Source organism: Salmo salar, chromosome 11 (genome assembly GCF_965601325.2).
Source record: "Salmo salar chromosome 11, fSalSal1, whole genome shotgun sequence".
NCBI lineage: Eukaryota > Metazoa > Chordata > Actinopteri > Salmoniformes > Salmonidae > Salmo > Salmo salar.
This window is the reverse complement of record NC_138301.1, coordinates 25,732,512-25,745,559: the sequence shown is the minus strand read 5'-3', so window position 1 is coordinate 25,745,559 and position 13,048 is coordinate 25,732,512.

The following is a 13,048-nucleotide window of genomic DNA, read 5'->3' as shown; positions in this document are numbered from 1 at the left end:
AGCATTCAAAAGTGACCAAAACATCAGCCAGGAAGCATAGGAACTGAGAAGTGGTCCGTGATCACCACCTTCAGAACCACTCCTTTATTGGGGGTGTCTTGCTAATTGCCTATCATTTCCACCTGTTGTCTATTCCATTTGCACAACTGCATGTGAAATTTATTGTCAATCAGTGTTGCTTCCTAAGTGGACAGTTTGATTTCACAGAAGTGTGATTGACTTGGAGTTACATTGTGTTGTTTAAGTGTTCCCTTTATTTTTTTGAGCAGTATATATAAGGGTGCCCGTGTTTACGGATTTGGGGTTGTACCTGGTAGGTTCATTGATAATGTTTGTGAGATTGAGGGCATCAAGCTTAGATTGTAGGATGGCCGGGGTGTTAAGCATGTCCCAGTTTAGGTCACCTAGCAGCACAAGCTCAGAAGATAGATGGGGGGCAATCAATTCACATATGGTGTCCAGGGCACAGCTGGGGGCAGAGGGTGGTCTATAGCAAGCGGCAACGGTGAGACACTTGTTTCTGGAAAGGTGAATTTTTAGAAGTAGAAGCTCAAATTGTTTTGGTACAGACCTGTATAGTAAGATAGAACTCTGCAGGCTATCTCTGCAGTAGATTGCAACACCGCCCCCTTTGGCAGTTCTATCTTGGAGGAAAATGTTATAGTTAGGGACGGAAATTTCAGGGTTTTTGGTGGTTTTCCTAAGCCATCCGGGTTGGCAGAATGTGCTAAAGCAGTGAATAAAACAAACTTAGGGAGTATAATAAATATACCTCAACCTAATGCATTTGGAATTAATGGAAAAACACAATAAACATTTTTGATTAATTTTTTCAATTAGGGTTCACATAATATAACCTAATCCTCACCAAGTCTCTGGTCAATTTATCTCAGGAGATTACATCAGAAGACAATTAAAAGAACTGAGACAAGTATTCTCAGAATGAATAAGGCATACAGCACTGACCAAAGACATTGAAGTGTTTACAAGACAGAGATTGATCATTCCTGGGTTCCTTGGACTCCTCAAGGTGACATCATAACATTCTCCACATTCAGAAGATGACTGCCTGGAAAGTACAGTTTCCTTTTTAAGAACATAGCCAGAGCGCCACACAATGTACTCTCCATTTTGTTGAGTCTGGGGCATTTTTTATGACAATGAGGAATGTAAATATTGAAACTTGTCGTGCTATGTAGTGGGATCTGGCAAGGCATCCTGAGCTGTGTACAGCAAGCCAAGGCCAGCTAATGGCAGTTTACATTTTTCAGGACTGAGAAATATATTTCTGAATGAGTCTTATGTAAATACCCTCAGATCAACTGGGTCAAGGGAAGTATGTTATGCCAGCATTGGAGTGTGTCACCCACACTGAGAGCTAACACAGAGGAGAGGGATTTTCATTAAATCATTTTTCTTGTATGCAAGCCTGAGCACATAAATATTTTCATTTTTTTACATTCTCCCGCCAACAGTATTTCCATGCATCAGGCCTTTGGTATGATGTCTCGGTTTGTATTGCTAATGGCAACTTAGTTACAGGATCAGAACCTTTAGGCTCCATGTCTTCATACACAAGTAATAAGAGAGGTTGGAAAATTAAACGGGATTGAGTTCATATATTTTCTCTTAATTAAGATGAAAAAAATGTAACCAAAGTTATGTTTGTAGTGTGTGCAGAGTGGACCGACTTGATTTAAAGGTAATTTAATTAACTTACATATAATTTAACATATTTATCTTAAGAGACAATACACCATGCAAGTGACGTGGCAAGTAGCCTTGTAGTTCTTTTTTACATTTTGTAGGCTTTTTGAATGTTCTTCAGTACAAAAATGTCATAAAAGGAATTTAGCAGAAGTAAATTAATCCACAAACATGAATATCATTCTATATATATCTTATACACTGAGTATACAAAATATTAAGAACACCTGCTCTTTCCATGACATGGAGGGGAGGAGACAGGTTAAATAAGGATCTTTAAGCCTTGAGAGAGACATGGATTGTGTGTTTGCCATTCAGAGGGTGAATGGGCAAGACAAAAAATGTAAGTGCCTTTGAACGAGGTTTGGTAGTAGGTGCCAGATGGTTTGTGTCAAGAACTGCAACGCTGCTGGCTTTGTAACGCTCAACAGTTTCCGTGCATATCAAGAATGGTCCACCACCCAAAGGACATCCAGCCAACTTGACACAACTGAAGGAAAGCATTGGAGTCAACTTTGGCCAGCATCCTTGTGGAACGCTTTTGACACCTTTTACAGTCCATGCCCTGACGAACTGAGGCTGTTCTGAGGGCAAAGGGGGGGGGCAACTCAGTATTAGGAAGTTGTTCCTAATGTTTGTTATACTCAGTGTATGACCATGTTTGTTATACTCAGTGATGATATAGTCTTGAAGCCCATTCAGAAGACCAGGGACATGAACACAGAAGTATGATATAAGAACCAGGGTTGGGGACAATTCCATTTAAATTCCAGTCAATTCAGGAAGTACACTGAAATTCAACTTCAAATTGACCCCAACCCTGGTAGGAATATGTATCTTGCATGACATATTGAATAGTAGGAGGAGAGTTCAATTAGGGCTATTAACCCCTACAACGACTGGTTACCAAATAAAGAATAAACCACTATGGTGTGCAGTGCAGTTCTATGAAGAAAAAACTATTCAGTCTGGGATGGTATCATGTAGTAAAAAGCAATACAAAATAGGTCTAACAATTTTCATGATTTTGACAATACAGGCCACTATTTATTCTGGTCCTTGTTGTCATCCCCATGAACTCTCTTCTGTAGTAGATACAGGAGGCAGGAAAGTAAAGGGCCATTTAATCGGTTGCACGAGGAGTGATATTACAATAATTTGTGCTAACTGAGCATCTCTGCCCCATCACAAAGATGAATGTGAGAAGCAGGGCATGCAGCTATTAATATGAATATGGGCATGTGCTTAAACTACAGACACAGCAATGGAAACTCACAAGTTTCTCATTCCCTGCAGGCCCTGAGGACTAGTACTGGGTGGGTCTTTATAGATCAGGTGTTAATGTATACGTACATTTGGAGTCTCAGCCCAGGAAATGAATATGTCTGGGGGTGAGCTGCAGTGTCATCCATTGGATCTTAGAGCTCCAGTGATATCAGAGGAGAGAGAGAGGAGAGAGAGAGAGAGGAGAGAGAGAGAAGAGAGAGAGAGAGTGGTGGAGGAAGGAAGGAGGCAGCAGGGAATGGATGAATGTGAGCTGTATTTTTAGCCTTTCATTCATAAAATACAATGTATATTTTTAGCTTTTCATTCAGAAAAGAAATAGAGAAATGCAGCAGCTCACCCTGCCTCTGGGACCTGGAAAGGCGTCATCCTGGAACTAACAAGACTTACATTGAATGCAGAGCAGCTTTACACTTTTTTCCCCTTTTTTTTTTTTACATGACTTTGTAAATGAATGATGCATTGTTACAGCAGCTCATTAGCAATATGATGAGTGTTGAAATTACGTAACCGTTTTTTTGTGTGTATTTTTGATTGAACAAGTGTAGAACTAATAAGTTAGCTAAAGCTAACAATTCATTACATGTGCCTGAGCTTGTTCTTTAACTTTATTTTCATCTCTAGCAAGGTATACACCCTAGTATTTACTAAGCATGTTGTGAAAGCCATGCGTTAAAATTGTCTGAAGTGAGACACAACAATATCTCTAATCTAGAAATAGAATACATTATTCACTCCAAATAGTCTACCAATACAGTATCATTAGGTCATTAGGTATGTACTGGAGAACATTGCAGTATTAATGAGCAATATGACAATCTACAGCGTATGATTTCACCTGCAGCTGCCACAAATGGTGTGATGAAAATGTTTTGTTCATGGTTAAGAAATCAAGTCATACTGTTTTGAATCTCTCTATGTAATGTATACAGTAGCTGCTATTCAGTATATACAGTATCCTATACAGTAGCTGCTATTCTTAGACTGGCAACAGCCGAGGTAATCTAATGTTGCATGTTAGAACTCGCCTTGAATCATGTATTATTTCCTGATTATGTTTACGTATTGTGTTGTTCCTCAATATGAGTGTGTTTCCATCCCTTTTTGAATCACCGTGGCAGATGTAGACTTCACCCTGAGTGCATCACAAGGCTATGGTTTTGGTATAATAAGTATGAGATTTAAATTCATTTCACAGACCACATTTCCTAGTGCTGAAGCAGAGCATTTTATAAATGAAGATGACTCATCCTCTGATTCATGGACACAGGGGATCTGCGTGGTCCAAAGGTAACTTCTAACTAGATTAGTCATTTTCCCCCTCATTAAAAAAGTGTTGCCAAAAAATGATAATTTCAGAGTATAATTAACATAAAGAAACAGTTGTCAATTACCATGTATGGCATTTAAAGCTAGCATTGAATACACATGTCATAGTGATTATTTAATAACTCTTAATCAACAGTTTATTATTAGCTCTTTTTTAGAAAATATGCTGTAAGATTCATGACAAATGAACAAGCGCTAATCCCAACCCTAGCTTCATGTCCACATCCCAATTAAACCCTGACTGTAGCCTCAACAACAACCCTATCTTCAACCCTAAGCCTAGCTTCATATCCTCATCCTGGTTCAACCATAATCCTAAACTCAACAACAACCCTAACCTCAAGCCTAACCCTAACACAACATAACATGTTCCATGGTCTTAGTTGAGCGGTGTTTGTGCCACTGTGTAAGCTTCTTTAATGGGCCTCTGTGTTTCCACACGTCTACTGTACAGTAGGTGGTCTGTCACTTACAGTATGCTGGGTCAGTCACCTTCTGTGCTAACCTCTGCACAATGTGTTCTTCTGCACACCAGTAGACAGAGACTTTGGAGGTAATTTTCCAATACACCATAAACCTTAATTTCACCTCAATGGATGTGTTGAGCTTGCCCCGAGGTTCTTGTCCATCCAATTGTTGGACTGTATGTAGAACACACATTTTATGACTATGTGGTTGGGGAAAAAAGAAAACATCTGAAACTGATGATAACCTTCACAAGGAAAAACAACGTTCACAAGGAAGAACAACAGAATCAGTAGTAACTAAAACAGTTGAACATTAAATGTCTGTTTTAGGACTTCCTCAGTCTCATATCCCACCGTTTCTTAAGTCGGCCCTCCTCGAGTTATTTCTTAACCCTTCCTGGGTTTCTTGGTAGTCTTAAACAAATCTATTTTGAAACAAAAATATACACCTCACACACATTTTTATGGTCTTAAAAATGCAAATAGTCTGGGGTAGCCATTTGATTAGATGTTCAGGAGTCTTATGGCTTGGGGGTAGAAACTGTTTACAAGCCTCTTGGACCTAGACTTTGTACTCCAGTAACGCTTACCGTGCAGTTGCAGAGAGAACAGTCTATGACTTGGGTTACTGGAGTCTTTGACAATTTTTTGGGCCTTCCTCTGACACCGCCAAGTATATAGGTCCTGAATGGCAGGAAGCTTGGACCCAGTGATGTACTGGGTTGTACGCACTAACCTTTGTAGCACCTTACGGTCGGATGCCGAGCAGTTGCCATACCAGGCGGTGATGCAACCGGTCAGTATGCTTTTGGTGGTGCAGCTGTAGAACTTTTTGAGGATCTGGGGACCCATGCCAAATCTTTTCAGTCTCCTGAGGGGGAAAAGGCATTGTCGTGCCGTCTTCACGATGTTCTTGGTGTGTTTGGACCATAATAGTTTGTTATTGATGTGGACACCAAGGAACTTGAAACTCTTGACCTGCTCCACTACAGCCCTGTCGATGTGAACGGGGGCGTGTTCAGCCCACCTTTTCCTGGAGTCCACGATCATCTCCTTTGTCTTGCTCAAGTTGAGGGAGAGGTTCTTGTCCTGGTACCACACTGCCAGGTCTCTGACTTCCTCCCTATAGGCTGTCTCATTGTTGTCTATGATCAGGCCAACCACTGTTGTGTTGTCAGCAAACTTAATGATGGTGTTGGAGTCGTGCTTGGCCACGTAGTCTTGGGTGAACAGCGAGTATATGAGGGTATTAAGCATGCACCCCTGAGGGGCCCCGTGTTGAGGATCAGCGTGGCAGATGTGTTGTTGCCTACCCTTACCACCTGGGGGCGGCCCATCAGAAAGTCCAGGATCCAGTTGCAGAGGGAGGTGTTTGGTCCCAGGGTCCTTCTCTTAGTGATGAGCTTTGTGGGCTATGGTGTAGTCAATGAACAGCATTCTCACATAGGTGTTCCTTTTGTCCAGGTGGGAAAGGCCAGTGTGGAGTGTGTCTTCTGTGGATCTGTTGGGGCGGTATGGAGTGGGTCTAGGGTTTCCAGGATGATTTTGTATTATTTGTATTCTTTTTTTCATTGTAGGTGTAGATCAGCTTTAATATTGCAGATAGATTGTAGCTTCCATCAATGTAATCATTTCCAATCCCCCATATATATGTTTTGTAAATATATTTATATATACAGTTGAAGTCATACATACACCTTAGCCAAATACATTTAAACACATTTTTTTTTTACAATTCCTGACATTTAATCCTAGTAAAAATTCCCTGTCTTAGGTCAGTTAGGATCATCACTTTATTTTACGAATGTGAAATGTCAGAATAATAGTAGAGAGAATAATTTATTTCAGCTTTTATTTCTTTCATCACATTTCCAGTGGGTCAGAAGTTTACATACACTCAATTCATATTTGGTAGCATTGCCTTAAAATTGTTTAACTTGGGTCAAACTTTTCGGGTAGCCTTCCACAAGCTTCCCACAAAATGTTGGGTGAATTTTGGCCCGTTCCTCCTGACAGAGCTGGTGTAACTGAGTCAGGTTTGAAGGCCTCCTTGCTCACACACGCTTTTTCAGTTCTGCACACAGATTTTCTAAAGGATTGAGGTCAGGGCTTTGTGATGTCCACTCCAATACCTTGACTTTGTTGATCTTAAGCCATTTTGCCACAACTTTGGTCATTGTCCATTTGGAAGACCCATTTGCAACCAAGCTTTAACTTCCTGACTGATGTCTTGAGATGTAGCTTCAATATTTCCACATAATTTTTCTGCCTCATGATGCCATCAATTTTGTGAAGTGCACCAGTCCCTCCTGAAGCAAAGCACCCCCACAACATGATGCTGCCACCCCCGTGCTTCACGGTTGGAATGGTGTTCTTCGGCTTGCAAACCTCCCCCTTTTTCCTCCAAACATAATGATGGTCATTATGGCCAAACAGTTCTATTTTTGTTTCATCAGACCAGAGGGCATTTCTCCAAAAAGTATGATCTTTGTCCTGATGTGCAGTTGCACACCGTAGTCTGGCTTTTTTTTATGGCAGTTTTGGAGCAGTGGCTTCTTCCTTGCTGAGTGGCCTTTCAGGTCATGTCGATATAGGACTCATTTTACTGTGGATATAGATACTTTTGTACCTGTTTCCTCCAGCATCTTCACAAGGTCCTTTGCTGTTGTTCTGGGATTGATCTGCACTTTTCGCACCAAAGTACGTTCATCTCTAGGAGACAGACCGCGTCTCCTTCCTGAGTGGTATGATTGCTGCGTGGTCCCATGGTGTTTATACTTGCGTACTATTGTTTGTACAGATTAAAGTGGTACCTTCAGGCATTTGGAAATTGCTCCCAAGGATGACCCAGACTTGTGGAGGTCTACACATTTTTTTCTGAGGTCTTGGCTGATTTCTTTTGGTATTCCCATGATGTCAAGCAAAGAGGCACTGAGTTTGAAGGTAGGCCTTGAAATACATTCACAGGTACACCTCCAATTGACTCAAATGATGTCAATTAGCCTATCAGAAGCTTCTAAAGCCATAAAATCATTTTCTGGAATATTCCAAGCTGTTTAAAGGCACAGTCAACTTAGTGTATGTAAACTTCTGACCCACTGGAATTGTGATACAGAGAATTATAAGTGAAATAATCTGTCTGGAAACAATTTTTGGAAAAATGACTTGTGTCATGCACAAAGTAGTTGTCCTAACCGACTTGCCAAAACTATAGTTTGTTAACAGGAATGTTGTGGCGTGTTTGAAAAACAAGTTTTAATGACTCCAACCTAAGTGTTAGTAAACTTCCAACTTCAACTGTAAACACGCATCTTTAAAAAATATTTTCCTTAATTATTTTCCGCTAACCCTACCACCCCTCCCCTAATTAGAGTAAACTAATGAACAATAACACTTAGGCTTCTACTTCCAGCTTATACATACTATATACATTTTACAGACACAATATATATTGCAATAGTTATATTTTGTTTGAATGGTCCTTCCTCTGCCCTCAACCACTCCCATGTTTTTCTGATGTCCATCCAGTTTGATTTCTATTTGCCATATATTTTTCATCTGTGCTGTGATGCTTCACAAAAGTTCTGAACCTTTCTATTCTAATAATTTCTACAGATGGTAAATAAAATATATATATTTTTTGCCAAAAGTATTATTATATTATTGATCGATTGACTATGACTTTTTAAATCATCCAGTATTGCTATCTGCAGCGTTAGTTCCAGTTAAATGTTGCAATTCTTTAGCAATTCCTGGACCAAAAACAAGCTACATGTCACGTCCTGACCAGTAAAGGGGTCATTTGTCATTGTAGTATGGTCAGGGCGTGGCAGGGGGTGTTGTTTTGTGTGTTTTGGGGTTGGTTTATTTAGAGGGGATTTGTTCTAGTTTTCATTTTCTATGTGTGGCTGAGTATGGTTTCCAATCAGAGGCAGGTGCCTGTCGTTGTCTCTGATTGGAAGCCATACTTAGGCAGCCCTTTTTTCCTTTGGGTTTGTGGGTGGATGTTTTCTGTATAGCCTGTGTGCCTTACGGAACTGTTGATTGTCGATTTGTTATTTTTGTTTAAGTGTTCACTTTATTACATAATAAAAGAAGATGAGCACTCAACACGCTGCGCTTTGGTCTAATCCTTCCGACAGTTATGACACTACATATGGACAGTACCAAAATCTATGATCTAATGACTAATGTCTCTTCACAGCAAAATCTGTAAAGCTGGGAAGGTTGTATATATATTGGTTGCAAGAATTTTGTATAACATTTAAATAAAAAAATTATACGTTTTGAATATCAGTTCATAAACCATGTGCCATGCAATCAGTACATCAAAAATCTCTTCCCAAATATTTTGTAATCTATATGCCACAGTGGTCCATTTTTTGGTCCTTAAATGAAACTGGTTGATGGTGTTGATGTGAGCCATGACCAGCCTTTCAAAGCACTTCATGGCTACCATCGTGAGTGCTACAGGGCGGTAGTCATTTAAGGAAGGTTACCTTTACTTACCTAAGGAACAGGGACTATGGTGGTCTGCTTGAAACATGTAGGTATTACAGACTCGGTCAGGGAGAGGTTGAAAATGTCAGTGAAGACACTTGCCAGTTGGTCCGCGTATGCTCTGAGTACACGTCCTGGTAATCTGTCTGGCCTTGTGAATGTTGACCTGTTTAAAAGTCTTGCTTACATCGGCTACGGAGAGCGTGATCACACAGTCGTCCGGAACAGCGGGTGCTCTCATGCATGCTTCAGTGTTGCTTGCCTCGAAGCGAGCATAAAAGGCATTTAGCCCATCTGGTAGACTCGCGTCACTGAGCAGCTCGTAGCTAGGTTTCTCTTTGTAGTCCGACGAGCGTTAGTGCCGGTGTAGTAGGATTCAATCTTAGTCCTGTATTGACGCTTTGGCTGTTTGATGGTTCGTCTGAAGGCACAGCAGGATTTCTTATAAGCATCCGGATTAGTGTCCCGCTCCTTGAAAGAGGCAGCTATAGCCTTTAGCTCAGTGCGGATGTTGCCTGTAATCCATGGCTTCTGGTTGGGATATGTATGTACAGTCACTATGGGGACGACGCCGTCGAAGCCGGTGACTGAGGTGGTATATTCCTCAATGCCGTTGGATGAATCCCGGAACATATTCCAGTCTGTGCTAGCGAAACAGTCCTGTAGCGTAGCATCTGTGTCATCTGACCACTTCCATATTGAGCGAGCCACTGGTACTTCCTGCTTTAGTTTTTGCTTGTAAGCAGGAATCAGGAGGATAGAATTCTGGTCAGATTTTCCAAATAGAAGGTGAGGGAGAACTTTGTACGCGTCTCTGTGTGTGGAGTAAAGGTGGTCTAGAGTTTTTTTCCCTCTGGTTACACGTGACATGCTGGTATAAATTAGGTAAATGGAATGAAGTTTGCCTGCACAGGTGTGCTAAGCTTTCAGCATCATATCCAAGAAGACTCAAGGCTGTAATCACTTCTAAAGGTGCTTCAACAAAGTACTGAGTAAAGGGTCTGAATACTTATGTAAATGTGATATTTCAGTTTTTTATTAGTAATACAAATTCTAAAAAACTGTTTTTGCTTTGTTATTATGGGGTATTGAGTGTAGATTGATGAGGGGAAAAAAACGATTTAATCAATTTTATAAGGCTGTAACGGAACAAAATGTGGAAATAGTCAAGAGGTCTGAATTGTTTCCTAATGCACTGGATTTAGTATACTTTTATCTAAAATAGATAACCTTTTTATTGATTTACTCTTTTTATTTTTATGAAATTCAATGAGGAGGATGGTCCTCCCCTTCTTCTGAAGAGGAGCATCCACTGGTGAGGGTCACTCAATGTTTTGAGTTATTCTGCAAGACAAATTCATTGATCCAAACATGATGGAGATTCATCCAAGGATATGGATGTACATCGATGATATCCATTATTTCCTATGGTATTCTCATTTACATTTGTTCAGGGCCATTGTAATGTGTTCAGAAATTCCATACATGCATGCATGTTCACATACAGTGAGTGAGGCGACATGGTTCCACTGCACGTACCAAACCTCACCCTAAAACCTTGACCTCAGGAAACATGTTTTGGTTCACGCCTTGTGTTTGTTTGTGTATGTAGCTACGTACCACAGTGTGACTGGGAGGGAGCTGTCGTGTTGTGAGGCTGCACATGAAACAAGGTGCTTGGAGCCTCAATATGGGAAGAAGTAATAACTCTTAATGTTGGGCACTTGGGAGCTGCACGGGGCCTCATTATCTCCCTAAACCCTTTAGGCTTTCGGATGTTCTCACCTTCCGCCCACCGCTGACCTATGACTCACCAGCCTCTGTATCCTCACGCTAAACCTTTATTAGATTACCTTAAATCCCTAAGCCTCATATTAGAGGAAAATACACTTTTTTATCTACGTCTCTCTCTGTGTTCTCTTCTCACTCTCTTCTGATGAAAACTGTGTGTGCCTGGCAGTGTCTGTCTACGTGTACAGAGAAGTTTGCATTCATTACCCCACCACTCAATGTGAACCACTGCAGGGTGAATCAAACACATTCACATCAGTACTGTGCTTGAGTTTGTGCTGTGTAGAACTTGATTCCAGGCAATAACATGGAGGACAGTGAATAGAATCACCTGAGAAGCAGTGAGAGCTAATGGATACATATTTTACATGGGCAGCAACAGGAAGAACTGTCAGCTCTCTACCTGGGCAACGCGCCCTCCATAAGGCTTATAAAATAGCGGTTGACTCTTCCCATCCACTCCACCCTGAATTCCAGCTCCTTCTCTCTGGCCGCAGGTACAGACTACCTAAGGTTAAAAAAAAAGGGCCAAGTATTCAAAATGCAGTTCTGTAACTTAACAAAATGTTGGACTAATTGCACTTAGCACTTGCACTATGAAACTGCACTTACCCTGCCTATTTGTTTGTAAATATCTTTAGCTATTTTTTTTATTTTTTATATGTGATATGTTTTATGACTGCAGCAAGATGAATTGTATCTCTGAGGACATTAAAGTTTTCTTAATCTGAACGGGAGTTAATGTCAGAAACGATACCGGACACACTCAGCTGACGGAAGGCAGGCTACATAGGACAACCCCTTTTCAAAGATTAGAAAGTGTTATACCTGGGATGCACAAGTCAGGACTACCTAATTAGTTACTGCTATAGTTAGGTAAATAGACATGTGGACTAATAATTGACGTTAATGGATTAGCACCAAAGCAACAAAACAATTGCCTGGTGGGTAAAGCCTTTGGTTTTGGACTGATCTCTGTGTTATTCAAACAAAATGTATTACATTAAGGAAATCATCCATTGCAAGATGATATCTGAAAATAATCTTCTTGATATCAGTGACTGTCAGTAGCAAGTGACCCACAAATCAGCGAAGATAGAATCTGCTGGGACTATATCATACTGGTAGTCATGCGAAGGGCTGAATTTACACAATGAGTCATTTCCCCATGATCCTCTCTGATTTATGTGATAATCACTGAGTGGGACTTAATTACTTTTTAAATATTTTATAGTACGCAACAAGGGACATGACAAAAAGAGTAATATGATCCAAAAGTCTGTTTCTAAATATGTGTAACAATTTCCTGGCGAGATGAGACTTTAAAGAGGGATGTGCTCCAAAATAATTATATTTAACTGTAATTTATTTAATAAAATGTACTATTGACCTATTGTCTGAACGTTAACCAAGTACTCAACTACTGCCAATGCTGATTTGGGCCGCTGATATGAACTTTTATACACTTGATAAAAATACAGAAAATCTAAATCTAAATATATATATATTTTTGAAATTTCCATCCCTAACTATAACATTTTCCGACAAGATAGAACTGCCAAAGGGGGAGGTGTTGCAATCTACTGCAGAGATAGCCTAAAGAGTTCTGTCTTACTATCCAGTTCTGTACCCAAACAATTCGAACTTCTACTTTTAAAAATCCATCTTTCCAGAAACACTGTTGCCGCTTGCTATAGACCACCCTCTGCCCCCAGCTGTGCCCTGGACACCATATGTGAATTGATTGCCCCCATCTATCTTCAGAGCTCGTGCTGCTAGGTGACCTAAACTGTGACATGCTTAACACCCCGGCCATCCTACAATCTAAGCTTGATGCCCTCAATCTCACACCAATTATCAATGAACCCACCAGGTACAACCCCAAATCCGTAAACACGGGCACCCTCATAGATATCATCCTAACGAACTTGCTCTCCAAATACACCTCTGCTGTTTTCAACCGAGATCTC